Below are 26,683 nucleotides of genomic sequence, written 5' to 3' on the forward strand. Positions count from 1 at the left end.
CTGTCAACAGTTAAGTCAGACAGGTTGTTCCTTATGATACAAGGTTATCATTTTTTCATAACTAAAAGTGCTCTAGAAATAATGGATTTGTGGCTTTGGAAAGCTGCAAGCATGAATAAATATTGGTTTACGCACACACAAACCTGATTGAACATTTAAAAAAATTAACAAAATTAATTTTATGAAAATCCTTTTTGAAGGTTTTTTAATGGCTTAATGCTAAATTCCAGCTCTCCAGCAGAATTTCTACAGAATTGCTTTTTAAAAAATACAAGCAATAGTAGGTTATTATCTCCCACTGCATGTTTCTGGTTCTCTTGTATCTATATAATTTCTTCATGTGCCCCTGAAGTAAATTCTAATGACATATTTAGCATCCAGATAATAAAAAACTGAGGAAACATGAGCAACAGTATGAAGTTCATCAAAATATAACAAGAATTGCTTAATACAAATACACATCTATATTAGACTTCTTTGGAAGAACAAGTACTAAACAGCAGACTTTATCCTTGCACACACTTCTAATGTCTACAAAACCAACTCGATTAGCTAAACTAGCAAACCTCCCCTTGCAACTTGTGTGTGATGACCAGATTTGTGCATAGCCCCAATAAAATGGAAAAATTAGGCCAACAGTTCATCTGGCGGACACTAGGGCGTACATATCTGCCCTTCAGAGAATACCCTTTCTACGGTACAAATAATACCTATTAATAGTCACAGTTGTTTTCAGTGCTGTCAAAATGCATAGCAAGAATATATCACAGATGGGAGATAAGCTTCCCATAGATCAAGAAAGATAAGGGATTTCACTCAGAAACCAGCTGCAGCCAATAAAAGGTATGGTATTTTCACTGGAAGAATCTCACTGGTCCCTCTCCTGCATTACCTGCACTACCACCGATAGCCCTAGGAGAGCTGGAAAAACTGCTATTTGAAATTCAGTAGTACAGTTCACCTGAGTGATACCAGACTGAAGGCTCCCTCTGCCTTTGTGGAATGGGTATGATGTGTGATTCCAGAACAAGTGACTCCATCCCCACTGAAGACCCACATTAGTGATGCTCTGCTTGGTCTCTCTCCTCACCTTCTGCTATATCCAATACCGTACTCTGGCATCTTTTTGCATCTCACCAAGCTCTGCCTCTCTTCTCCTAGGACATACCACCACTTGGCTAGATACAAGTATGGCATCAGGTACCCTGAGCTAAAGCTGAACAACCCTGCCCTGAAACCAGAAGCATCACAACTTGTATCAGCCCAGGTCTGAAGCAAAGTGTATTAGCCTAGCAGCAGCGGAGTTGGTGTTTGGGATTCCAGCAAGTATTTTCACAGGGCACGGAATACTATGTGAGCAAAATGGCTCCATCAGCACCAACCTCAAGGATTCCTGCCTTTTTCAGCACAGATATGTCACTGCTTCTTGCCTTTTCCACCATGCTCCCTCTTTCCTTTCTCCTAGAAAGGAAGATCCCTCAGTGGCATCTCGTGTTCTTCAGCGAATTTATTCTACCAACAGGGCTCCGTCAGCAGTCTCTAGCTGCTTGAAATTACAGGAAAACATAAACACTACAAACAAAACTGAAGGCATTCCCTCCTCCCCACAGCAGACTTCACCAGATCACATTACATGATACCTTCACACATCATTTTACTGCCCGTTGTCTCATTTAGGGCAAAAATCTAATCAAGTAGAAGGAGTTATAATGAGTTGTTCTCAGCTGGAAGTTGACTTATTCATTACAACGTAGACACGTTATTGACTGATCTGGGTCAGTGGCTGCATTACAAGGCATGGTAATACTATTCTGCTTCTGCTCTAAACCCTAGAGAAAAATTATTGTTAAAAAAAAAAATACAATGTCAGTGAGTGTGTCTGAAGAAAAATATAAAAATCAAAACTTTAGATGTTATATCACAGTCATTGATCTTCTGAGCACAACACATAGTCACATAGTTCCGTTTAAATCAAGCGGTTGTCCCTTTGTAAATGCAGAGGACACTTAAACTGATACTACTGTGGAGCCACAGTCCCAAAGGAACTGCTACATCTGTGGAGGAATATGACATTTCAGTATTAATGCTGTGTTGATTCTGAACAGTCCAAATGACCCCAAACCCAGAAGCGATATGTAGAAAAGACTCTTTTTAACTTTGTTAGTCTCAGTGAAAAGCTTTCCCAGTGCAATGCAAATGATCGATATGATTCCATTTTAGCAGATTTACATAACATTTTGCTAAGAACCCCAGGAGAACATAAGATGAAATTAACTTCAGATTCTTACGAAATCTGCACTGTCTGAGTCTGAGACACAAGCAGACAGAATCAAAGACATTCAAGTGTATTCAATATGTTGTGGCTCTGCAAATTGCTGAGAAGTTTGTCGATATGAAATTAATTGTATCCTTTAGTGTAGAAGATGGGACAGAAGTCTGAGTTTGTACAAGAATTCCCAGTGGGATATAATGGATAATTTCCTTTGAATAAAGCATGAAGAGGCAGAAAAGAACTGACCATGAATGTTCTTGGCTTCTGCACAAGCACACATTTGATGTTGGAGCAGTCACCTTAAGTCCTACCAAAACAAAATATCTTGATACACATAATTTATTGAAAACTAATCAGTTGAGGTTGCATTCAAGAGAAGAAACAGTGTCCCGGGAGATTTAACTACATAAATAAATTGCTGCCAGCAGATGTCAAAAAGTAACAACAAGCAATCACTCACGAGAAATAACTACAGTGCAACCAGCACAGAAAGTACCTTATTTACACCAGTATGTGTTTAAAAAGTCTCCAAAGCCACAAATTTATTTAGTAAGGTCGGTAGGAGTGTGATATAGTCAATCTGCCAGGCCTCCCCATACTTGTACTTCAGCCATCGTCCTCCATACCAGAGAGGCTTTAACCGCTTGGCTTGCTTAACTGCAGCATGTTTCACATTCGTGAATAACCTGGGCAGTAGTGTCCATTGTTAAGTCCACCCCTCGATCACGAGCCAATCTATATGTTGCATCTCTGCCTTCATGGCCTGAGGTGTCATTGGCCCACCAGGCTAAAAATAATTCACCCTTATGTTGCCAATCTAAGTCCATCTGAGCCACTTCAAATTTCGCAGCTTTATCCACCTGTTGCTTGTTCTGATGTTCCTCAGTGGCCCAACTCTTGGGTACATGAGCATCTACGTGGCGTACCTTCACCACCAGGTTCTGCACCCGGGCAGCGATATCTTGCCACAGTGCAGCAGCCCAGATGGGTTTACCTCTGGGTTGCCAGTTGCTCTGCTTCCATTGCTGCAACCACCCCCACAGGGCATTTGCCACCATCCATGAGTCAGTAGAGAGATAAAGTACTGGCCATTTTTCTCGTTCAGCAATGTCCAAGGCCAGCTGGATGGCTTTCACCTCTGCAAACTGACTCGATTCACCCTCTCCCTCAGCAGTTTCTGCAACTTGTCGTAGGGGACTCCCTACGTCTGCCTTCCATCTCAGACGCTTTCCCACAATACAGCAGGACCCATCAGTAAACAAGGCATATTGCTTTTCACTCTCTGACAGTTCATTATATGGTGGGGCCTCTTCAGCACGCATCACCTCCTCCTCTGGTGACATTCCAAAATCTTTGCCCTCTGGCCGGCCCGTGATGACTTCCAGAATTCCTGGACGACTGGGATTTCCTATTTGAGCTCATCGTGTGATTAGTGCGGCCCACTTGCTCCATGTAGCATCAGTTGCATGATGTGTAGAGGAGACCCTGCCTTTGAACATCCAGCCCAGCACAGGCAACCAGGGAGCCAGGAGGAGCTGTGCTTCATTGCCAATCACTTCTGAGGCAGCTCGAACCCCTTCATAGGCTGCCAGTATCTCTTTTTCAGTGGGAGTATAGCTGGCCTCGCATCCTCTGTATCCCCGACTCCAAAAGCCGAGGGGTCGACCTCAAGTCTCCCCTGGAGCTTTCTGCCAGAGGCTCCAGGTAGGACCATTCTCCCCGGCTGCTGTGTAGAGCACGTTTTTCACATCTGGCCTGGCCCGGACTGGTCCAAGGGCTACTGCATGAACTATCTCTCGTTTAATTTGTTCAAAGGCTTCTTGTTGCTCAGGGCCCCATTTGAGTTCACTCTTCTTCCGGGTCACGTGATAGAGAGGGCTTACAATCAGACTGTAATTTGGGATGTGCATTCTCCAGAACCCCACAACACCTAAGAAAGCTTGTGTTTCTTTCTTGTTAGTTGGTGGAGACATTGCTGTTATCTTGTTGATCACGTCTGTGGGGATCTGGCGGCGTCCATCTTGCCATTTTATTCCCAAAAATTGAATCTCCTGTGCAGGTCCCTTGACCTTACTCTGTTTTATGGCAAAACGGGCCTTCAGCAGGATTTGGATTATCTTCCTCCCTTTCTCAAAAACTTCTTCTGCTGTATCACCCCACACGATGATGTCATCAATGTATTGCAGGTGTTCTGGAGCTTGCCCCTGTTCCAGTGCAGTCTGGATCAATCCCTGGCAGATGGTAGGGCTGTGTTTCCACCCCTGGGGCAGTCCGATCAAAGTGTGCTGGACACCCCTCCAAGTAAAAGCGAACTGTCGCCTGCACTCTGCTGCCAAATGAATCGAGAAAAATGCATTGGCAATATCAATTCTGGCATACCACTTGGCTGCCTTTGACTCCAGTTCATACTGAAGTTCTAGCATGTCCGGTACGGCAGCACTCAATGGTGGTGCAACTACATTCAGGCCACGATAGTCTACTGTTAGTCTCCACTCTCCGTTAGACTTTTGCACTGGCCATATGGGGCTATTAAAGGGTGAGCGGGTCCTGCTGATCACTCCTTGGCTCTCCAGTCTGCGGATCAGCTTATGGATGGGAATCAGGGAGTCTCGGTTGGTGCGATATTGCCGCCGGTGCACTGTTGTGGTCGCAATTGGCGCTTGTTGTTCTTCGACCTTCAGCAACCCCACAACAGAAGGATCTTCTGAGAAACCGGGCAAGGTGGACAGCTGCTTCATTTCCTCCGTCTCCAAAGCAGCTATACCAAAAGCCCACCGGTACCCTATGGGGTCTCTGAAGTACCCTCTCCTGAGACAGTCTATGCCAAGGATGCATGGAGCCTCTGGACCAGTCACAATGGGGTGCTTTTGCCACTCCTTCCCAGTCAGGCTGATTTCAGCCTCCAGTACAGGCAAGTCTTGGGATCCTCCTGTCACTCCAGAAATACAAATGGGTTCCACCCCTTGATAGCTTGATGGCATCAGGGTATGCTGTGCACTGGTATCTACTAGAGCCTTATACTCCTGTGGGACTGATGTGCCAGGCCATCTGATCCACACAGTCCAGTAAACCCGATTGTCCCTCTCCTCCACCTGGCTGGAGGCAGGGCCCCTCTAATAGTGATCATAAGATTCCCCACTTAGGTCTTGTAGAAAGGGATTAGTATTCCTTATCACAGGAGCTGGAGTAAAATCAGCTCTTCCACTCCATCTGGGAAACTGCTCACCAGAGACTGGAGCAGCAACTTTCCTGGGAGGATCATCCTTGACCGTTGTTCTCCTCTTCAATTCATGCACCCCTTCCTCCAGAACTAAGGTACGTTTTCCATCCCACTTACTTTCTCATGTCTTCTCCACGATCCTGCAGGTAAAACCATAGGGTGGCCCATGGCGTGCACCTCCTGTATCTTCTCTCTCTAGCAGTAGGGTGCCTTCTGTTAATAGCTGAGACGGGGACTCGTACACGTGGGGAGCTGGATAGATTGGATAGATCGTCTCTCAATTGTTTGAACACCTAGGACTGTGTTTCCACAGATGAAATGAAGGAAGGGGTGAGATTGTCTTTGAACTCTCGGAGTTAACGACTCAATTTATCCACTTTTGGTGGTGCTGCCTCATTCCAGGTCATTGATGCCAATGAGTGGGCATATGACGATGGCACACTCCATGTAAGTTTCCACCGTATGGGTCGTGCACATTCAACTTCCTCTGGATCTACAGGTGCATTCCCAGAATCCGGCCTACGATAGATCATCTCTAGAATGGCTGATTCCCTCAGGGACTGGATGCCTCTCTCTATCGTGGGCCACATGGCTGAGCAACTCATAGCATCGTCCTTGTAGGGAAGCCTTTCCTTCACAGCTGCCAAGAGCCGCCTCCAAAGGCTGAGGTCTCGTTTCTCTTTCGCAATCGCTTTGTCAATTCCCCCTTCCCTAGCAAGTGATCCCAGCTGCTTGGCTTCCCTACTTTCTAGTTCGTGACCGTCGTCCCCATTCTCGCAGCATCGGAGCAACCAGGTGACGATGTGCTCCCCTAGAAGATGGCTGAAATCCTTTCACATATTCCTCAGCTCGGCCAAGGTCCGGGGTCGAGAAGTTACCTCTTCCTCTGATTCCGGTAGTAATAACTCTCGTTCAGATGGCGTCCCCTGTAGTACGTGCATTGGGTCTTCATCTTTCTTCACTGCACGGGTTGCTCTTTGTGACTCTCGTTTGCTTACAGGGGCAACCGATATTGGCACGGATTGGTCATTTGGTTTAGCTGCACTGTCTATCCCTGTGGTTGGAGTGGCTGCAGTGTGTGCCACTAGCGTCGTAGCAACTGCAGTGTCTATTACTGTGGTTGGAGTGGCTGCAGTGTCTGTTGTTGGGGTTGGTATAGCTGTTGTGCTTGGCGGTTGAGTAGCTGTGTTGTCTGTTGCTTTGCCATCAGATCCAGGGACATCTTTTTCCCCTTGAAGGTGCAGGATAGTGTTGAGCAGGGCTCTGCAGGCATAGGCCAAGCCCCAGCACGTTGATGCAAGTTGTCCCTCTTTGGTATTGCCAGAATGACAGCACACCTCGTTTAAGTGTTCTGCTAATTTTTCCAGATTTTGCACTTGTTCAGGGGTGAAGTTCCAAAGCACCGGAGAAGCCCACTGGCCCAGGTGCTTGCCCATAAGATCCCACAAACCCTGCCGCTCATGACTGTCCAGCCTCGGGGAAAATCTCTTGGCGGTTCTCCTATATCGTCGTCTAACCCTGGACAAGACCCGAACCCGACCCTGTTTAACTTTCGAGATCAGATGAAATAGGGCATTCTCGAGGTGGGATGGCCGTGGGTAAAACACACGCCGTATGTGTAGCAACATGCCGATCCCCAGCACAAGCAGCAGGCAGGTCTCAAGGGTATTCAAAGGCCATCCAAAACCTTCAGAATTCTCAAATGCTGCTGTAAATAGCCTGGTGGTGGTGCAGGGGGTGTGAGGGAATGTCTCCTTCATAGGTTGACCCCCCGAGGAGACAAAAAAAAAAAAGTGTAATTGCTAAAAACTTCCATTATATGCCTCCCAAAGTACAGAGGCGATGACCACACTGAGGACGCCTACCAGCCCAGTTTCATGAGCAATGACTCTGTTGTATTACAAGTCATTACCATGAAGTACAGTGAAACAATAACCTTAGCCCAGGCCCCCCAGCTGATAAGCACTAAAACAGCAAATACTGGCTGTAAGAAAGTTATGACATGCTGAAACTCTGAGACCAAGCGCAACAACTCTGAGAGGAAATAAATCAACATTGTGATGAGTGACTATTAATCCGAAAAAATGAATGCTTATCACAGATACCATGAGACACACTCCCGTCAGATCTGTCTTTATCTCAGCCCTTTGTGCCCCACGTTGGGCGCCAAAAAGAACTGTCGTGGTTTAAGCCCAGCCGGTAACTCAGAACCACTCAGCCGCTCGCTCACCCCCCCCCCTTCTTCCCTCACCCCCGCTCCCGGAGGGATGGGGAGGAGAATCGAAAGAATGTAACTAGCTCCCACAGGTTGAGATAAGAACAGTCCAGTAACTAAGGTATAATACAAAACTACTACTACTAACACTAATAATAATAATGATAAGGGAAATAATAACGGGAGAGAATACAGTTGCTCACCACCCGCCGACCGATACCCAGCCCAACCCGAGCAGCGATCTGGGCCTTCCGGGTGACTCCCCCCGGTTTAGATACTGGGCATGACGTGCTGTGGTATGGAATACCCCTTTGGCTACTTTGGGTCAGGTGTCCTGTCTCTGCTTCTTCCCGGCTTCCCGTGCCCCTCCTCACTGGCAGAGCATGAGACTGAAAAGTCCTTGATCGAAGTAAACATTACTTAGCAACAACTAAAAATGGCGGTGTGTTATCAGCACTGTTCCCAGACTAAAGTCGAAAACACAGCACTGCACCAGCTACTAAGAAGGAGAAAAAAATGACTGCTACTGCTGAACCCAGCACATAAGGGTTTTCAGTCAACTAGACAATTAGCCACAGGTCATGAGGGTTTTTTTCCATCAAGTTCACTATTAAAACTGTTTGTCTTCAAGGTCAGTTTGTTATAATTACAGTGATCTGTCATTTCTTAATGTGATCTGACATAACTCCTAGTTCCCCCCCTTTTTTTTTAATGGCACAAGCTTCCATCAATGCTCAAGTAAGACCGTTTTTGGTTTGAGTCTTATGTTAATTTAATTGAAATTATGATACACTATTAGATGAACAGAAGAATCGCTAAATTATGCACACAGTTATGTTTGCCTGAATTTGGGCCATTAGTAAGAAAGCTTACTAAATGACAGAAATGAAATATTGCGCCTCAGTGGAGGAATGGATGCTTTATCCACTCCTTCAGTGGGTAGTACAAATAACTCAGTGATTTGGGGATGGTAGAAGAAATTACAGTTCTAAAAATATGCCTATTGTCCTCTACAAAATGTCAGCCACTTGCACCCTTTTACACTTACTTTTTTCAGAGATGATAGGAGAAAAAAAGCATTGCTTGATATGTCTCTCTTGCTCTAGCAGTGCATTGAGACAAAAAGTCAAACTGCAGGAGCTTTTCATTAAGTAAGCTATCAATACAAAGTGCTTTTTACACATTACCCGCAGATACTATGCAGAGGCAATATTGCCTCCACCGCCTCATTCTTGAGTCTTGGTTTCAACTTCTGTGTGAAATTACAACTAATCTGTAATTCAACAGAGACCTGCATAGACTGCTTCCTAACCTCAATACACTGATAAGAAGCTAAATATTGGTTAGCACATAGAATCATAGAATGGTTTGGGTTGGAAAGGAACTTAAAAATCATCTAGTTTCGACCCCCTGCCACAGGCAGGGACACCTTCCACTAGACAAACTTGCTCAAAGCCCCGTCTGACCTGGCCTTGAAGACTTCCAGGGATGGGGCAGCCACAACTTCTCAGGGCAACCTGATCCAATGTCTCACCACCCTCACAGTGAAGAATTTCTTCCTAATATCTAATATAAATCTACCCTCTTTCAGCTTAAAGCCATTACCCTTTGTCCTATCACTACATGCTAGGAAATGTAAAAAAAACCAAAACAAAACCCAACAAACCCAAACAAACAAAAGCCAAATACGTGGATATCTACATATAGCTGCCCTTCTTCTCGAATAATAATAATTATAAAACTCTTTCATAATGTACAATAAGATTTTCTTAAAAGGCATCCCCAGGAATAAAGCTTTCAGCCTGTGCCATGCGCAACTAATTTCCAAATAGCACTCAGTGGTAGGAGTTTGTTTCGGAAATAGAGAATGACACATCATTTACAATACATAAAAGGAAATGAGGGTGAGTAATAAATGCACCGTGTAATATTTTCCTTTCAAAATGGATACTGTAGGTTGCTGGCCTGTTTTCCCAGTTGCTGAATGAGTAACACCATGCCTGAAAAATCTGCTCAAACCATTTATTCAGTGGATTGTTCAACTTTCCCAGTGAAAAACTGCAACAAAGTTCCTCCTGTTTCCAGGGGAAATCGTTTGCCTTCTTATCTTCTTCATCAATGAACCTGACAGAGAAATAACAATTTCTCTTAGTGCTTTTTACCAAGTATTCCCAAGCGAGTTCCCTCAACCTTTTTTTAAGTCATCAGCAGAAAGTCGATTTTTCCAGACATATCTGATAAATGCACAAATAACGGATCTACACTCCTTTTCAGCCCTCAGTCTAAAAACTGGGTTATTAAAATATAGCCCTTGGACACAGTTTATGAATAGCTTTTCCAAATGCCTTCAAAAACTTAAATTGAATTTAAATTTGAAAAATTAGTTGGTAGTTAAGCTGTTGTTTTACTCAAGTATCAAGCCAATTCCAACACACAGGTCATTCTCTAAACCATGAAAAAAATCAACCGCTTAATTACAGCCTGCTACAATACAAAACTTCTGAGATTAACGAGGAAAGCCACCTCTCAAAACTCTGATGGATTTTAAACTTGCTAAACTTATCATTGTCTCTTTCAAACAATATCAACATTTGACTAACAGTTACAGAACCAAATAACCTTGGTTTGAATTTTGACTCTCACACTAAGATCAGACAAGTAGCACTGCTGAGAACAATGTAATTAAAACTGCACCATGTAATCTTGCTCTGCACAGTCATTCCCCAAACAGTTTCTATTCACATCAAACACAGGCTTTTATACTTTAAAAAACCACAGGCTTTGGCATCTTCCACAAAAGAGCTGACCTGAGGGAAAGCATATTCTGTCAGTCAGGATCATTTGTAAGTAACCTGAACTTTGTTTACATAGATAAACCAAGGTGTCCTGGGTTCAGTGCTGAACCCAGGACACAAGGAAAGAGCACCAAGCTACTGAAGTTTCTGCCTCTTTTTAATAACTAAGAAACAATGAAAAAAATAAAACCCAAGTAACATGTACTGGGTACATGTACAGCCTGATAGTGATTATTTGACCAGCCAGGTGACACTGCTATTTGCATTTGCTACTTAAACAGGTGGCATTGCTACGCATGCTCATATTTAAACAATGTCATGGCATATGAAGCATATGACAATGAAAAGTTGCATCAATTACTTAACACAATCTACATTTCAAATGCACGCTACACTTGGTAGTGCCGCTTGGCTTCTTGCTGGTTTCCAGAGGTGGACATCTGCTTTCATTTAGCACTGGGTACATAATGCTGGCAGTTTGCATCAATACAAGTGTTAATGATTCCAAACCTTTTTGTCAGTTTCAGGAATATGGATCAGGCTGATAACTGACAGTTCCTGTAGAAAGCTGTGACCAATGAATAGAATTTTTCCTTATATTCAACTCCATAGTCAGCAAAAGGGTGCAATGAAAAGCTATCTGAGCCAGCATCCCAGATATGAACGCCCACAACGAGAGCTGATTGTAGAAAAAAGCATTACACAAAAATGTAAACAGAACAGCTCTAGTGTGGAGATTAAGGACACCAGAATATCCCTTGTGAATAATATTTCTTTAAAGTAACATAGTTTTATATTATTTATATTTATATTATTATATTTATATATATTTATATTATTTCTTTTTATATGATGATCACACTGGAGACAGATCAGACAAGATGCTGGCCTACCACACAGTAGTTACAATACTGACTTGGTAATCAATATATAACTAAAATTTTATTACCAAGTACTCTCTTAGGTTTAATAAATTACTTATCTCTAAGACTACGTGAATTCCATGTACCATCATAGCTGCCAACACAAAATTTGCCAGTCATTCAGTGGCAGTTCTACATCTACTCACGTCATTTATTCTTTAAAATCGAATATTTACTTTCATTTTTCCAAGTCGAATAGATCACAAAAAGCATGACTTATCATCTTCCTTTCTCTTTCCTTAGACTTGATATAGGTACCATTAATTGCAGATGCTCTAATGACTGTACTGAGGATGAGGTATACAGATTTCCTACATTATCACCTGACCTTGCAGCATTAGAATGCAGAAACCTTAGCATCTCTGTTTGAATAACTGTCTCTTTTCTTTCACATTAGAGTGACTGTAATTATTACAATGCTTATGAAGTGTAAGGAGGTAAGATAATAATCGCTCAATCTTTTATTTTCTTCTGGCTATAAACCCATTTAAAAAAAACCAAAAAAACAACCTAATCACTAAATCTGTGCATTTTTCCTGGTCATGTCCCCTTCCAAAGCATTAGTCTCTTGTGACAAATAAAGCACCATCATTCTGAACACTGATATACCTCGTTTGTGTTGCACTTTGCTAATGGCTACAATCATGACTGTTGTGGTTTAAGCACAAACTGAGAATCCAGTTGGTAAATGTTATTCGCCAAATGTTTTCAAGTGACACAATGTTATATATTTATACACATGGCTGCTTGGCAACTTTGTAGTAGTTCTATGAAAGAATTAAGGCATAAATAAAGAATTATGCTCTATCAGAGAGTGCATATGGGATGTTTATAGTTTTAGGAACAGAAAGGTTATCAGAATTCATCACCTAGCAACAAATATAATATCATCAGCCCCTCCGTCTAGCAAGCATCTAGCAAGAAATACATTATAAACTCCACTGACTAGTGAGTTAACTTAGTAGTTTGAAGTTTAAATTGACTCTACAGCTAATTAAACTTATCTCAGTGCTTCTGTAGCCTGTATGTTCGGATTTGAGCACATGCTTTATTCTGGAATAAACAGTCGCCATTTGCTCATCAACAGATGGGTCACATTCAAAAGCTGACAGATTCCGAGGAAATGAGAATACAGAAATGCCATACGCTTTCTTACGGTTCCCAAGAAAACGAGACTGGTTACATAATGCATGTGAATACAATGCAGGGAAACAATTCCGAGAACATGCCAAGAAAGAGCCCTGCAGACTCCAAGAATATGATCAAACTGTAGTGTCAACATGGTTTCCACAATGCAACTTTGATGATGATTCCAGTACAAAAGATTGGTTTTACAACTCCACGCTTGTCTTAAACATTTCAAAGTGATGGATGTAATTATTCACTAGAATCATTTAACGATAGGTTAGAACTTGCATCAATGAATATTAACTAAAAATAAAATTAGCTTTCAAGTACCAAAGGCTTTGTGTATTCAGCCTGCTAGACAACTTTCATTCTTTCCCTCCCCTTGTCTCTCTCCCCTCACTGTTTTGCGTAAATACTCTATTATTATAAACTCCCACTGTCTTGAAACTGATGATAAATATTATTGTATAGGCAATGACTACTATTAGTATTTCAAAGCAGAGCGATATAGGTGCAGTGTTATCATCATGCTTTAAAGTTGCTCATCTCATATTATTTTGGGAAAGCAAATTCTTAATCATCACCTCTGAGACCTGTTTTGCAAACCTCTTTATTAAAACATTCTTGCAAAGCTGAAGGCTAAACAAAACCAGATTTCATTCCAACCCTGGTAGATGTCCATTAATGTTTTAAAGTTCTGCCAGAGACAAGTATAGAATGAGTACATTCTTCACCATGGGAAGTTTTCAAAGAAGGCTAAATTACAGAGTGCTGGATCCTGAAATGGCACAAACGACACACCCTGCTATCCATTTCCTACATTTAGAATGGTTTGGGTTAGAAGGGACCTTAAAGATCATCTAGTTCCACCCCACCTGACATGGGCAGGGACACCTTCTATAGAGGAACACTTCCTTGCAGAAGGAATCAGAGCCCAGAAGCCCTGGCTTAGTGAAATTTTGTCACCTGGCCAATCACGACAAGCAATCAAGAAATAAAATATAGACTCTACTTTCTCCCACATCTTTGCCTGTCTTTGCAGACCAAGCCTTTATACTGTTTGTATACGCAGTCTCTAGGCTACTCCTCATGGCTCACATCTTGAGAGCACATGACTGAACAAGCACAAGGATGAACGTGCTCTGTTCTTTAAGAAAGCGTTTCTTGTACCATGATTTACAACTTACAGGCCTGCCTTCCATCAGCTCTTCTGCTGACACTACCTTTCCACAGAAGGCTCCTATACAATAACTGACAGTAAATTATACTGCTGAACTTGGTTACCTTTCCAGAGTTGTTTACCAATTCTACATTCCTCCTCCAGCTTTCCAAACCACCAGAGGAGTAAACACTATTTTACTGTGGCATTCACTTGCTGTTCCAGGAGGAAATTCTACATTTTTCTCTCTTCCTAAGTATCTAGAATTACTTCCTTTATAGTTGTGGAAAATAAACCAACTTTTGTACCAACTTAACATGTTAGGAGTTCCAGCTTCCGTAACCGTAAATTGCTCATCTGAGCAAGAACTCAGAGGGGTCTCTCCACTGCAGGGACCTGCCAACTGGCCACAGGTCTGTAGGGCACTGCTCATATATAATGGTCTGAATCAGCACACGGTGTGAAGTTGCACGCACCCCGGAAGAACAGCAGGCATTTTGACACAAGCATCATTGCTTGCTTAGGAAGAAATTTGGAACTACAAGGATAGTTGATTGGCACTCGTAGAATAAGCTGAGGAAGTTTACCACCTGAAAGCACCGTTTGACAATAGGCAGTGGTATCAAGACACTCGTTCTCAGAAACAGCAAAGCTTTTTGTAGGCAAAGGCATGTTAAATTTATTTCATTGTCTCCTTGTACAGAAGCCATCAGGTTTTTTATTTGCACTGAAATGGTTTTTGGCTACTAGTACTGAAAATTCATTTGTTCAAAATGCATACTATGGCCTACAGAAATCAGGCACAGCCACAGAAAGTACCTGAGAACATTCATCTCAAGGGCAAGCCTATATATAAAGTGTTGAAAATGTTAGACAGGGATGCTGAAATTAGTATTTAGGATTAAATAAGGATATTTAAAATTCAGTAGTACCAACATGAGCATCCAAATGTTGAATATGGACAATAACTAGACACTAATATTTGGAGACTTGACCGAGTGTATTTTTATTAGGAATGGAATAAAATGTAAAGAAGATTCAAATACCATAGCTCTATTCCCATTCCCAGCTAGGCATTATTTATATAATATGGACCAGCCTCTTAACAGGCAGACACCAGCTCTTCTCCAGTTCGTACAAATGATACAACATTGAATAACATCAGTAGGAAAATGAAGAACCAGAGATTAGATTCAGTAATGTCAATCTAATCACACTGGATTCATTTGAATATGATTTCACATATTTAAAGGGAAAGTGTTACTGGTCATTTGAGTGAATTCTTTAATACCTTGGCCATAGATGGAGATTCATTAATGGCGAGAGTGCTTGATTTTAAGCTACAGAAAAACTGCATCCAAGATGAGTGCTCCTGTTGCTAAGCTCCCAGAGAAAGGTAATACCAGCACAATACTTCTTTGGTAAAAGCAACCCTTAATTATTTTTCTTTTTAAATTCTGCCTCCACCAGTTATTCCAAACATGATTTTTCACTGTAGGTCAAACAAAATAATATTATATGAAGAAATTTTTTATTTTTAATTTAAGCAAGGGAAAACAAAACCAAACAAAAAAAGACCCCAACAACAACCAACAGCAACACACAAAAAAGAAACCCCAGATTTTCAAATTAAAAAAAATATATGACAAAAAGAAAACTTGCTCTCACAGGTCCATAAGGTGCATTGTGAGGTGTTACCCCAATAAACTAATGTGTACTGAACTAATACTACTTGAGAGTTACATCAGAAACAGGATTTCAGTATTTTTAAATAAACAGAGATTAAACAGATTTACAAAAAATACGAAAACATCCATGCCCCATTAAAAACCCACTACCTTCCAACCAGTGAAACTATATTGTGCTACCTTGTTTGAAGTACTGTGTGAGGCAAAGCAGATAAACAATTTTTCTATTACTTTTTTATGCAGACTAAATATCCATTCTATGTGGAAACAAATACTGGTGCTGTGTAAATTAATTTCTCACTGATTAAAATAATATCACATTCCCAAAGGCACAGAAGGGAATTAGGGATTTCTCTTTTCAGATATTACCTCCTCCATAAATCTTAAAACTTCATACATAATTAATTACAAACTCTTGCAGTGTATAACTCATCATTATATATATGAGTTAACATTTAACATTTCTCATTAAGGTTATAGATTTTGCAGTCGCAGCTCCTGCATGGTGAATAAGGTCCTTTTAACATGCAGCCCTCATAAAATAACCTATGTTACAGATTTGTATCGCTTGTAGTTTGTTGGGGTTTTTCCCCTTGCAGATATATGCATTTCTGCTATTCCTTTAAGACATTATTTACCTGAGAAAGAGTTCAAATACAGCATTTTAAGAAAGCCCAAAAAAAGACACTTCTTAGCAAACATCACAGCAGAGCAAATAATTCCGAACAATCATTTATTTATTGGATTTGCCATTTATTTTTCTATTGATCACAGATTGCTAAATTCTCACATGTAAATTATTTGTGAATTTCTGCCAATGCTTCTTTCATTTAAATTACTATGAAAATGTAGTTGCAATTATTCAGATTTCAACATTGGCTCTGTCAGTTTTTTGGATCACTGGTTCTGTTCCATGATTGGTTGCAACTTAGAATCATAGAATAGTTAGGGTTCGAAAGGACCTTAAGATCATCTAGTTCCAACCCCCCTGCCATGGGCAGGCACACCTCACACTAGACCATGTCACCCAAGGCTCCGTCCAACCTGGCCTTGAACACCGCCAGGGATGGAGCATTCACAACTTCCTTGGGCAACCCGTTCCAGTGCCTCGCCACCCTCACTGTAAAGAACTTCTTCCTTATATCTAACCTAAACTTCCCCTGTTTAAGTTTGAACCCGTTACCCCTTGTCCTATCACTACAGTCCCTAACGAAGAGTCCCTCCCCAGCATCCTTGTAGGCCCCCTTCAGGTACCGGAAGGCTGCTATGCGGTCTCCACGCAGCCTTCTCTTCTCCAGGCTGAACAGCCCCGACTCTCTCAGCCTGTCTTCATACGGGAGGTGCTCCAGCCCTCTTATCATCCTCGTGGCCCTCCTCTGGCCTTGCTCCAACAGCTCCATGTCCTTTTTATGTTGAGGACACCAGAACTGTACACAGTACTCCAAGTGAGGTCTCACGAGAGCAGAGTAGAGGGGCAGGACCACCTCCTTTGACCTGCTGGTCACGCTTCTTTTGATGCAGCCCAGGATACGGTTGGCTTTCTGGGCTGCAAGCGCACACTGCCGGCTCATGTTAAGTTTCTCATCAACCAACACCCCGAAGTCCTTCTCCTCAGGGCTGCTCTGAATCTCTTCTCTGCCCAACCTGTAGCTGTGCCTGGGATTGCCCCGACCCAGGTGTAGGACCTTGCACTTGGCTTGGTTGAACTCCACGAGGTTGGCATTGGCCCAGCTCTCAAGCGTGTCAAGGTCCCTCTGGATGGCATCCCTTCCCACCAGCATATCAACCGAACCACATCATAACTTAGTTTCATTGGCAAACTTGCTGAGGACGCACTCAATCCCACTGTCCATGTCGCCGACACAGATGTTGAACAAGACAGGTCCCAACGCCGACGCATGAGGGACACCACTCGTTACTGTTTTCCAACTGGACATTGAGCCGTTGACCACAACTCTTTGCGTGCGGCCATCGAGCCAGTTCTTTATCCACCAAGTGGTCCATCCATCAAATTGATGTCTCTCCAATTTAGAGACAAGGATGTCATGTGGGACAGGGTTGAATGCTTTGCACAAGTCCAGGTATATGACGTCAACTGCTTTGCTTTGACGTCAACATCCATCAGTTCCGTAGCCCCATCATAGAAGGCCACCAAATTGGTCAGAGAGCATTTCCCCTTAGTGAAGCCATGTTGGCTGTCACCAACCACCTCGTCGTTTTTCATCTGCTTTAGCGTGCTTTCCAGGAGAATCTGCTCCAAGATTTTGCCAGGCACAGAGGTGAGACTGACTGGTCTATAGTTCCCTGGGCCTTCCATTTTCCCCTTCTTGAAAATGGGGGTTATATTACCCTTCTTCCAGTCATCAGGAACTTCACCTGACTGCCATGATTTTTCAAATATGATGGACAGTGGCTTAGCAACTTCATTCGCCAGCTCCTTCAGGACCCGCGGATGGATTTCATCAGGTCCCATGGACTTGTGCACATTCAGGTTCTTAAGATGGTCTCAAACCTGATCCTCTCCTACAGTGGGCCTAAGGTCTTCATTCTCACAGTCCCTTCATCTGCCTTCTGAGACTTGGGCGGTGTGGTCAGAGCATTTGCCAGTGAAGACTGAGGCAAAGAAGTCATTGAGAACCTCAGCCTTCTCCAAATCCAGGGTAGCCAGTTCTCCTGTTAGCTTCCGGAGAGAGCCCACATTATCCCTAGTCTGTCTTTTGTTTGAGACATACCTATAGAAGCCTTTCCTGTTATCTTTCACATCCCTGTCCAGACTCAGTTCTATCTGGGCCTTAGATTTCCTGACCTGGTCCCTAGCTTCCCGGACAACGTTCCTGTATTCTTCCCAGGCTGCCTGTCCTCGCTTCCACCCTTTAAAAGCTTCTTTTTTCCCCTCTAAGTTTTCTCAGCAGTTCCTTATCCATCCATGGAGGTCTCCTGGCCCTCCTGCCATATGTCCTTCTAGTCGGGACGCATCACTCCTCAGCTTGGAGCAGGTGATCCTTGAATATCAACCAGCAGTCTTGGGCCCCCCTGCCCTCTAGGGCTTTATCCCATGGAACCTTACTAAGCAGGTTCCTGAAGAGGCCAAAGTCTGCTCTCTTGAAGTCCAGGGCAGTGAGCTTGCTGCATGCCCTTCTCACTGTCCTGAGGATCTTGAACTCCACCATCTCATGATCGTTGCAGCCAAGGCTGCCTTGGGGCGTCACATTCCCCACCAGCCCCTCAACAAGATCTTTGGGTCCCAGATACAGATTTCATAAACTTATCCAATAGTGATGTTACTCAGCATCTGGTAAATATGCAAACAACATGTTTTGTCATTAAACTGTTAAGTGTTTTGCTGTAACAGTAATGTTTTTAATTCAGCATTTTTCCATTATTATTTCACAGTTTTAGTTTTTTCTTTGGATCTAAACAAAATTAGTTTGTTGTTAGTTGAGGTTTTCTTGTTTTTAAAAAATGTCAAATTTCTGTTGGACAAAGATTTTTTCAAAACCAAATTCAAGTTTGTTGGAAATTGTAGGTCTCGTCTCTTCTCTTCTCTTCTCTTCTCTTCTCTTCTCTTCTCTTCTCTTCTCTTCTCTTCTCTTCTCTTCTCTTCTCTTCTCCCTTCCCTTCCCTTCCCTTCCCTTCCCTTCCCTTCCCTTCCCTTCCCTTCCCTTCCCTTGTTTAATGGCAGTGTTGCATGCTAGGACTTCAGATAAGACTCAGAGATACTTATCTTCCAAGAACGCTGCTGTAAGTGTTAATTTGGGAAGTTAAACACACGCCAGCTCACTACATTTATGTAACACTCAACAATTGATCAGATGTCATTAAAACCTAGGAAACAGACCCAATTTGGATGTTGAGGACCAGGTTAAAAGATTCATACGAATCCACCTAATAAATAACCAAAGGAACAAAACATCTTGTGTTAATTCCTGTCTCAGATCACAAAAGAAAAAGCAAATATTTATGGATTTAACAGATCCTGCAAAACTGAAGAAAAACAAGAAATCCCAACCTCTAAGCTGTCAATTAGTTATCATGCTCTTCCATTGTAAGCTTTTCTGTAAGCTATGCATTAGGAAGGTATAAATGATAGCTTCGTGACTCTATTTTCTGTAAACCTGACAGCTGCTTTCAACACAGCATTGTTAGCTTGAACTTGAGTTTAATATAGTCTTCTTCCTATATTATTGTGAGCGGCACATTATAGTCCATCTTTGCTTAGCACCTTTCTTTCTTTGCTGACTGTTCTTCACTGATAGTTTATGCTTTATCAGCTAATACTTGCTTTTTCAAGTGTTTCTGATACCTAGTAAGCTGACCGAAGACTCATGGTTGGTGGCTGTAGAAAATACTCCCCAAAAGCAAAATGATTTTGCTCTTAGCAGCAGAAGCATGCATTATTACAGCAGAATTCAAAACCAGCTTGCCACACAAGGAATAGAACTAAATATCTCAAGAACTGTGCTGAAAACTGCAAGAGATTTATTTGTCATGGAGCATTTACCAAAATACTCCTAATGCTCCATATAGGCAGCAAGTCACCCATCCACAGCATCATTCTTCCAGAAAGAGGCAATCCTCACAAAGAAGGAGCAAAAAGGAGAGCTCTCATCCAAATACCTCCAAGGAAACTGAGAAAGCAGCACTTCGATACACACAAAAATGGATCAGCCTGCTCAGGAAGCTTTTCCAGTGACCATCCTTCAAGGAATGGTTGAAAGTGAATTCACAGACCCTTCCACTCCTCCAGCTCTCTGAGACATGAAAGGAGGGCTACTGAAGGCTGCCTTGGTAACTGCTATCTGCCATGCTTGTTTTTATTCTGAGGGAAAATTTTGTGTAAAAGGGAGGGATGTCTTGGCAAATACCAAGGAACGCAAAACAAAGGAGACTTTTGAGGTATATTTCTTTTCCAGTGAGGCACAGGGCACACAATATTTTATACAGCATTGTATGCTATATCCTGAGTTCATCACAAGCTAAGAAAAAAAGTACAAGTTCAGAAACAAGACCTTTTATGTGTTAAGAACACATTATATATGTTATAGCATCATTCTGCTGATTCTGCTACTATCAAGGTCACACGTACATTAAATTCCTTAGTGACACCAAGGCCACTTTTCCCTTAAAGTATTATCACAACTGAACAATAATTATTCAATGCAGTTTTCAGAAATGTCTCAAAAGACATTACAACTTTCCTTCTGTTCCTTATACACTCTGAATAATGGTTTAAAGAAACAGGAGAACAGAACAGAACTTTGAGAGTCAATTTATGCAAATCAGAAGGATGAGAGAGAAATTTAAGGATTATGAAAGCAGAAACTAAGTCAAAGGAATAAGACCAGAAGCTCGAAATGAATCATAATATCAGGCTCGAGCACTCACAAAACCCTCCTCAGTACCAAGAATCAGCTATGGGCCCTAAACAGTTTTTGGCATGGCCTCTCAAGGTTTGATTCCCTTAAGTCTCAGTGCATATTCAGACCACACTCCTGTTTCTCCACTTTCAACTTTAACTGTGAACAGTTCACCTAGTGGGGCTGTGAGCTTGACAGCTCTAGCAAGGGACAGAAATCTCAGAGGATACAGGCATAGCACTGCACCACATCCACGAAAAGAGGAGCTGACCAGAGAAGAAAACAGGAGGGGATCTCTAGCTGTCACAACACCCTATATCATCCCATTGTTTCATTAACTCAGCTACTTTGCAAAAGTAGTGGAAAAAAAATTAAACCCTGCTTTACAAAGTGTGCCAGTGGTTTCAAGGTTCTCCCCACATATCAAGGGGTTGCCTCTGTCTCTTATTTGCATGTATTTGGATGATTCACTACCATACTGAGGGAACAGAGGGATTTGAGAACTTCTATTTCCCTGCTAGCTTCAATTTACACAATTTGCAGAATAGGGGCCTTTTCTTTTTTTATAGAATACAAAATAGCTGGTTAGTTTTGAAGTAACAGCAGCTATTAGGAAAAATAATAGAAAATAAAATAAACCCTTTGAGAAATAATGTTAGGGTCAAATCTTTCTGCTCCTTGTAAGACAAATCCTTCTCTTAACATCAAGGGCATGAAGGTTAAGATTCTCAGCTCCTCTCTTCCTCTAGCCTGCAAAATGATACAGCTAGGAAAATGAATCCCTGCATCCCACTTCTATAATCTTGGAGGAAAAACAATTCTGTCTTTTAGGAATTCATGATGGGAAAGAATACAAGGCTGTACATTATAAAGTAGAACAAGAAAACAAAATCAAATATTTGAACAGTTAATTTTATTCTGCCCCAAGCAATTAATCCATAAAATATATTGCTACGGAAGAGCATAAAATGTCAAAGTTGTTCTGCAAAAAAGTAGTACAAAATGTCTATAAATAAGCATGTAACTACTAACTGGTCCCTTTATTAGCATTATTATTTTTGCTGTAGATATTTAAGTTAAAAGCATACTGAGTAGAAGATGCTTCCAAATGAAGGGGGGAAGTAGTGAGAAGAACATAAATATACTGTTTTGTGCATTTTTTAGTAGGGAAAAGCTGCTTAATAGTTTTAGAAAACAGTTGCCTTGGTGACTAACCCACCTTTGAAAGGGAACTATAAACATATAATGGCCTGTTTCCGTGCCATTTCATCAGTTGACCTCTTCCCATTAGCTTTGTTATCAGGCTCCACATTGGATTCACTAACAAAAGCATATCCCTTTAGTACAGTCAACAGCTTATGCATGCAGGAAGAGATCAACATTTTAATCAACTGTAGCATTACATAATTTAATCAATTTCTCATTTGCCAGTTCCTTGTGTATTCACTTCTGCACACAACTACCCAGTTGTACCTGCACCTGCAGATCAAAGACTTCTCACCATCCAGCTCTTTCATCTGCTAGATATGCCTGACCAAATGAATTTTTGTTCAGTAGCTTTTTAACTAGCCTTACACTAATGTATCAACAAGCATCTTATACTTTGGCGAGTCCCCTGAAAGCTTGGCAAGAGTCAGTATTCCCCTAGACCTGAACCAGAAAACGTGAGACAGCCTCTGTGCGTCTTGAAGGTACTGTAACATGAGGCTAAAAGCACAAGTCATGGTTTTCTCGCTGAAAATTCAGTTGTCAGCTTTGACCACGTTAGTTACTATCACGCAGTATTTAAGACATGCTTCTTTTGTGAAGCAGGTAGAAAGACACACTTTTAAAAGCTTCCTCCCACTTATATCAGCTTGTAATTCTACTGTCTTCTACCAAAGCCCTCCTCATTCACAGTAAGTATATGAAGTGACTTGAAATAGAAGAGAGCAGAGGTTTGTTTGTTTAATCTATGGGACAACACTTAAAAAGCAGATTTATAAACATATGAGCATCCAGAAGGGGAAAAAGCACCATTTACAGTAAATCTTGGTGTTAAGGAGCAGAACGATTAGTGTTTAAGGAGTTGCACATAGTCTTGTGGTGGTCTTCTACTCTTGGCTACTAGATAGTGCCAAGAGCAAAGTTTTGAGGTACTTCTCAAACTTGAGTCATCTCTTATTTTGGATTCTAGAATAACTATTCCAAACAAGCTCATTAAAACCCCTTAGATTCTAGCACAGAAAGTGTAAGCACATACCATTCAGATCTATAAAATCTCTAGAGTAGAGCCAAATTAAAAGAAAGCAATGCAAGTAATTTAAAAGAAAATTACTGATTTCACTCTTTCATGAAGAAGTCCACTTCAGCTGAAGTTGGGCATTGTTCTAGTACCTGTAGGCTTCTGAAGAAAGATATCCAATAACCAGGGTTTAGAAATACAGGACTAGATTCCATAAGAATAGCTACACATGTAGCACAGCTACATTGAGATACCACATCAGATCTTCAACCTAGTCCACAGATCAGGAGAAAATCTCCAAAGCTAACACAGAAATTAGTTGAAATGCTTGAGAACAGCAAACAAATCCTACCTTGTAGCTTAAAAAAAAACCCAAACCAAACCAAACCAAAACAAAAATTAAGATTGCTGGAATGGATCTGGTAGTACCTGAATGCAGCCATTACCGCATTCAATTCCCAGGGCTGCAATCCTAAAACAGACAGTGCTAAGCAGAAAGAGAATTGAAGGTATTCTATTAAAATGAGATTGCTCCAGTGGCCAGTCTTTAAAGCCTCCTACATTTGTAATAGACAAAATACAGCTAGCTCAGTGTTTGAGAGATATTTCAATTTAAACCAGGATGTGCCTGAACTATAACACTTGCTGAGGCAAAGTATTTCTTCTAAAAGACAGTGTATCGGGGCAGTTAATCTTTGAAATCCTGGCAATCGCTTATACATTTGCCAGATAATTGAGGATTTTTTTAAAACTGAAGGCAAAATATAGGTACGAGAAATTCTGTACAGACCCACCCTCCAAGAAGATGACAAAATTATTCACGCAAAGGTCCATTAAGCATGTTCTCTGCCCTGCTCACCTTATAAGGTCCTAAATAATGGACATAGTATAAAACAGTCTAGACTAATAGCTTTTTCAGTGAAAAAATTATTTTAAATCCACAGATAGGTTAGGAATCAAATGACAAAAGATGTTACACATCAGGAAACATTCTCACCCCTTGCTTCAAGCCTAACACCTGAGCTACGCAGTGATGCAAATGTTACAGTTGCAGCGATTTCTTAAGAAGCAGTCTATTAGCATGGATTCTGTGATGCCTGACATTGCACTTTTCCCATAACTTTTACACAGCAGCTGTACCATTTAACCATACAGGTTTGAAACAAAGAAAGCAAAAGCAATACAAAAGCTTCAAAGGCTTTGCTTGCTTTCCGGTCAGACTTTCAAAACCCTTTGGTGTTACCATGGCCTTTACCTGTACCTTCCCACAGAAAGAGCTATACATTAGATATAGCTTCCAAGTTAACTATGGAATAATATCCTGGCTAGCCTTTCATTGAGGAGCAGCTCTTACTTTACAGTATTAGGAAAACTGTTACCTATAGTAATGTTGTATCTTCAGCATCCACAACCTATGCCTAACATCACCTCTCATAGCTGAGAACCCATCACAACTTACAGACCTTCCTGCAACCCTGAAGGAAGCCCCAGACACAACAGCAGCTCGCTGCAACTCCATCCCAGCAAACTGAAGCAGCATTAATGAGTAACAATGGTTAATGCAGCTGTTCAGCAGTTGGCCCTTTTATCACTAGCCAGAGAACACTAAAAACACCACGACTGAGACCAGAACATGAAGATCTTTACACGAACAACCTGCCCTGGTAGGCATTAATCAGACTATACAAGTATAGAGAGCTGATTAGACTAACAATTCCCCTCTAAGGCTCCATGATTAAAGCAGAATGAAAATACATATACAGCAAAGACACACAGGAGGGTACTGAATACAATGTAGGTGTCAGCTCTGTTAATACTATATTTTGTAGCAGCCAGAACAGCCAGTTAGTGATCTGCTTTTTAACACTGGGCAGTTGTGCAATACAAACATAAGGCTTTGAAGCACCCAAACTATTTCATATGAGTCTTAAAGGAAACTGTATAGACTTTACATGCGTGTTAGCAGTGAGGCCATATTCAAACTGATCTCCTCCCAGTACACCCAAGAACAGCTTTGTTCTGAGGCTGGAATAAATACTGTTTTCTTTAAGTAAAGCAGTATCTTCTGGTGTTCACCTCTACTAAATTAAGCTTCAGCCAGAACTTGTTCCTTTTCCATCCATTGTCCCAGCTGAATTTCCCAAAAGAGTTCCCTCCCCTAGGAACTGTTAATTTGTGATTCTGGGAACTGATAAGTAGCAAAGCAAACATCAGCTCACAAGGTGCTTTCAATCACTGTCTCCTATTTGGCAGATGTTAAAATGCATCTCAAATACTGAAAACCTCACAAAACTGCTGGTTTTTGTACCTCAAATTTTGTGTTACTCTTTTTTTTTTTCTGTATCTCCTGTAACTATTAACATAAGCATAATAGTAGACTATTCTGTACAGAGGGAGAATATTACCTTGGTATTATTTAGCAAAATGTGTTGTTCTGGTTTATTTTGCAGTGGGGAGAATAATGGAAAAAAATAATTAAGAGGAGATCACACCCTAATTTATCATTTCTTCTGGTTGATCCAATTTTCCTAATTGGTTCTTGTGCTCTAGCGAAGACTATCCAGATGACAGAATAGCCAGAAGAAGGTGAAACATCACAGTAGTCTTTGAGTTCCATAAGCACCTTTGGGTATAATGTGATGATATTCTTGCCTCATCAAATTCAGTATTTGTGCAGATTTTTCTTGTGCATCTCCATATAAATCTCATCCCATGGACATAGCCTTTGTTCTTTTCTAGCTTTCTCCTAACAGTATTTGGTTATATCTCTCACCTCTTCCCAAATTGTGTGTTCCAAAGCCTCATTTCCCCACAGTTGGAGCTACTGTCATCCTATATGACTTTTCTTCTCTTTCATTAGGCACTCTTTCTCGCCACACCAAATCTTTTTAAAAAAATTTCTTTTCTCAACTCCTTTTAAGGTTTTCTCTCCTGCTGTTACTAGCCAAATGACAGACTTTTAAAATTCATTCGCCACTGAATAGCTTTAAATTAAATTTCTATTGTCCTGTGTTTCCCTTGTACCACTTAATTCCAGAATGTGATCTGGGATACAGACAATGCATTAGGTAAGTGGTACTGGGAACAGCAAATGGCAAATATATAGTTTGGAATTTTGCACTTGCATTGAAATATGTATAAATGAGATATAGTTAATGGATAGTGCAGTATTGTCTTCTCCAACTAATACAATACTAGCAAAAAATTAAGTACATGACCATGCATTTTTAACATACATAAGTCAAAGAAATACTATCACTGTATAAAAGTCATTTTAGGTATTTTAGAAACTAAAATAAGTTTGCAAAACATGACATCTTTTCCAGATTTTGTTATGATACTGGAAATACACTATTTCACAGGGACTAGAAATTAAATTAACCTTAATGTTTTGCACAAGTTCTGCCTATTTTAAGTGTTTTTCTCTCACTGGCTTAGATTGTATAATTCTAACAAAAATAAATGGGGGGGGTGTTTTGTTGGGTTTTTTTAATACCTTTTTTGTGCTTTAAACTATTGTAGGGCTCATTTTTAAGTGTGGAAAAGACCAGTTCATGGACTGAATTATCTGTTTAAAAGTTTCCCAATTTGCCTACAATTTACAAAATTCTCTGGCTCTTTTTCTGCTGTTTAATATAATTTCTTCTCAATTCAAAAGAAGTGAATTATCAGAATGCAAGACAATTTCTGCATAGTATTAAG

The sequence above is a fragment of the Strigops habroptila genome, chromosome W, assembly GCF_004027225.2.
Source record: "Strigops habroptila isolate Jane chromosome W, bStrHab1.2.pri, whole genome shotgun sequence".
Classification (NCBI taxonomy): Eukaryota; Metazoa; Chordata; class Aves; order Psittaciformes; family Psittacidae; genus Strigops; species Strigops habroptila.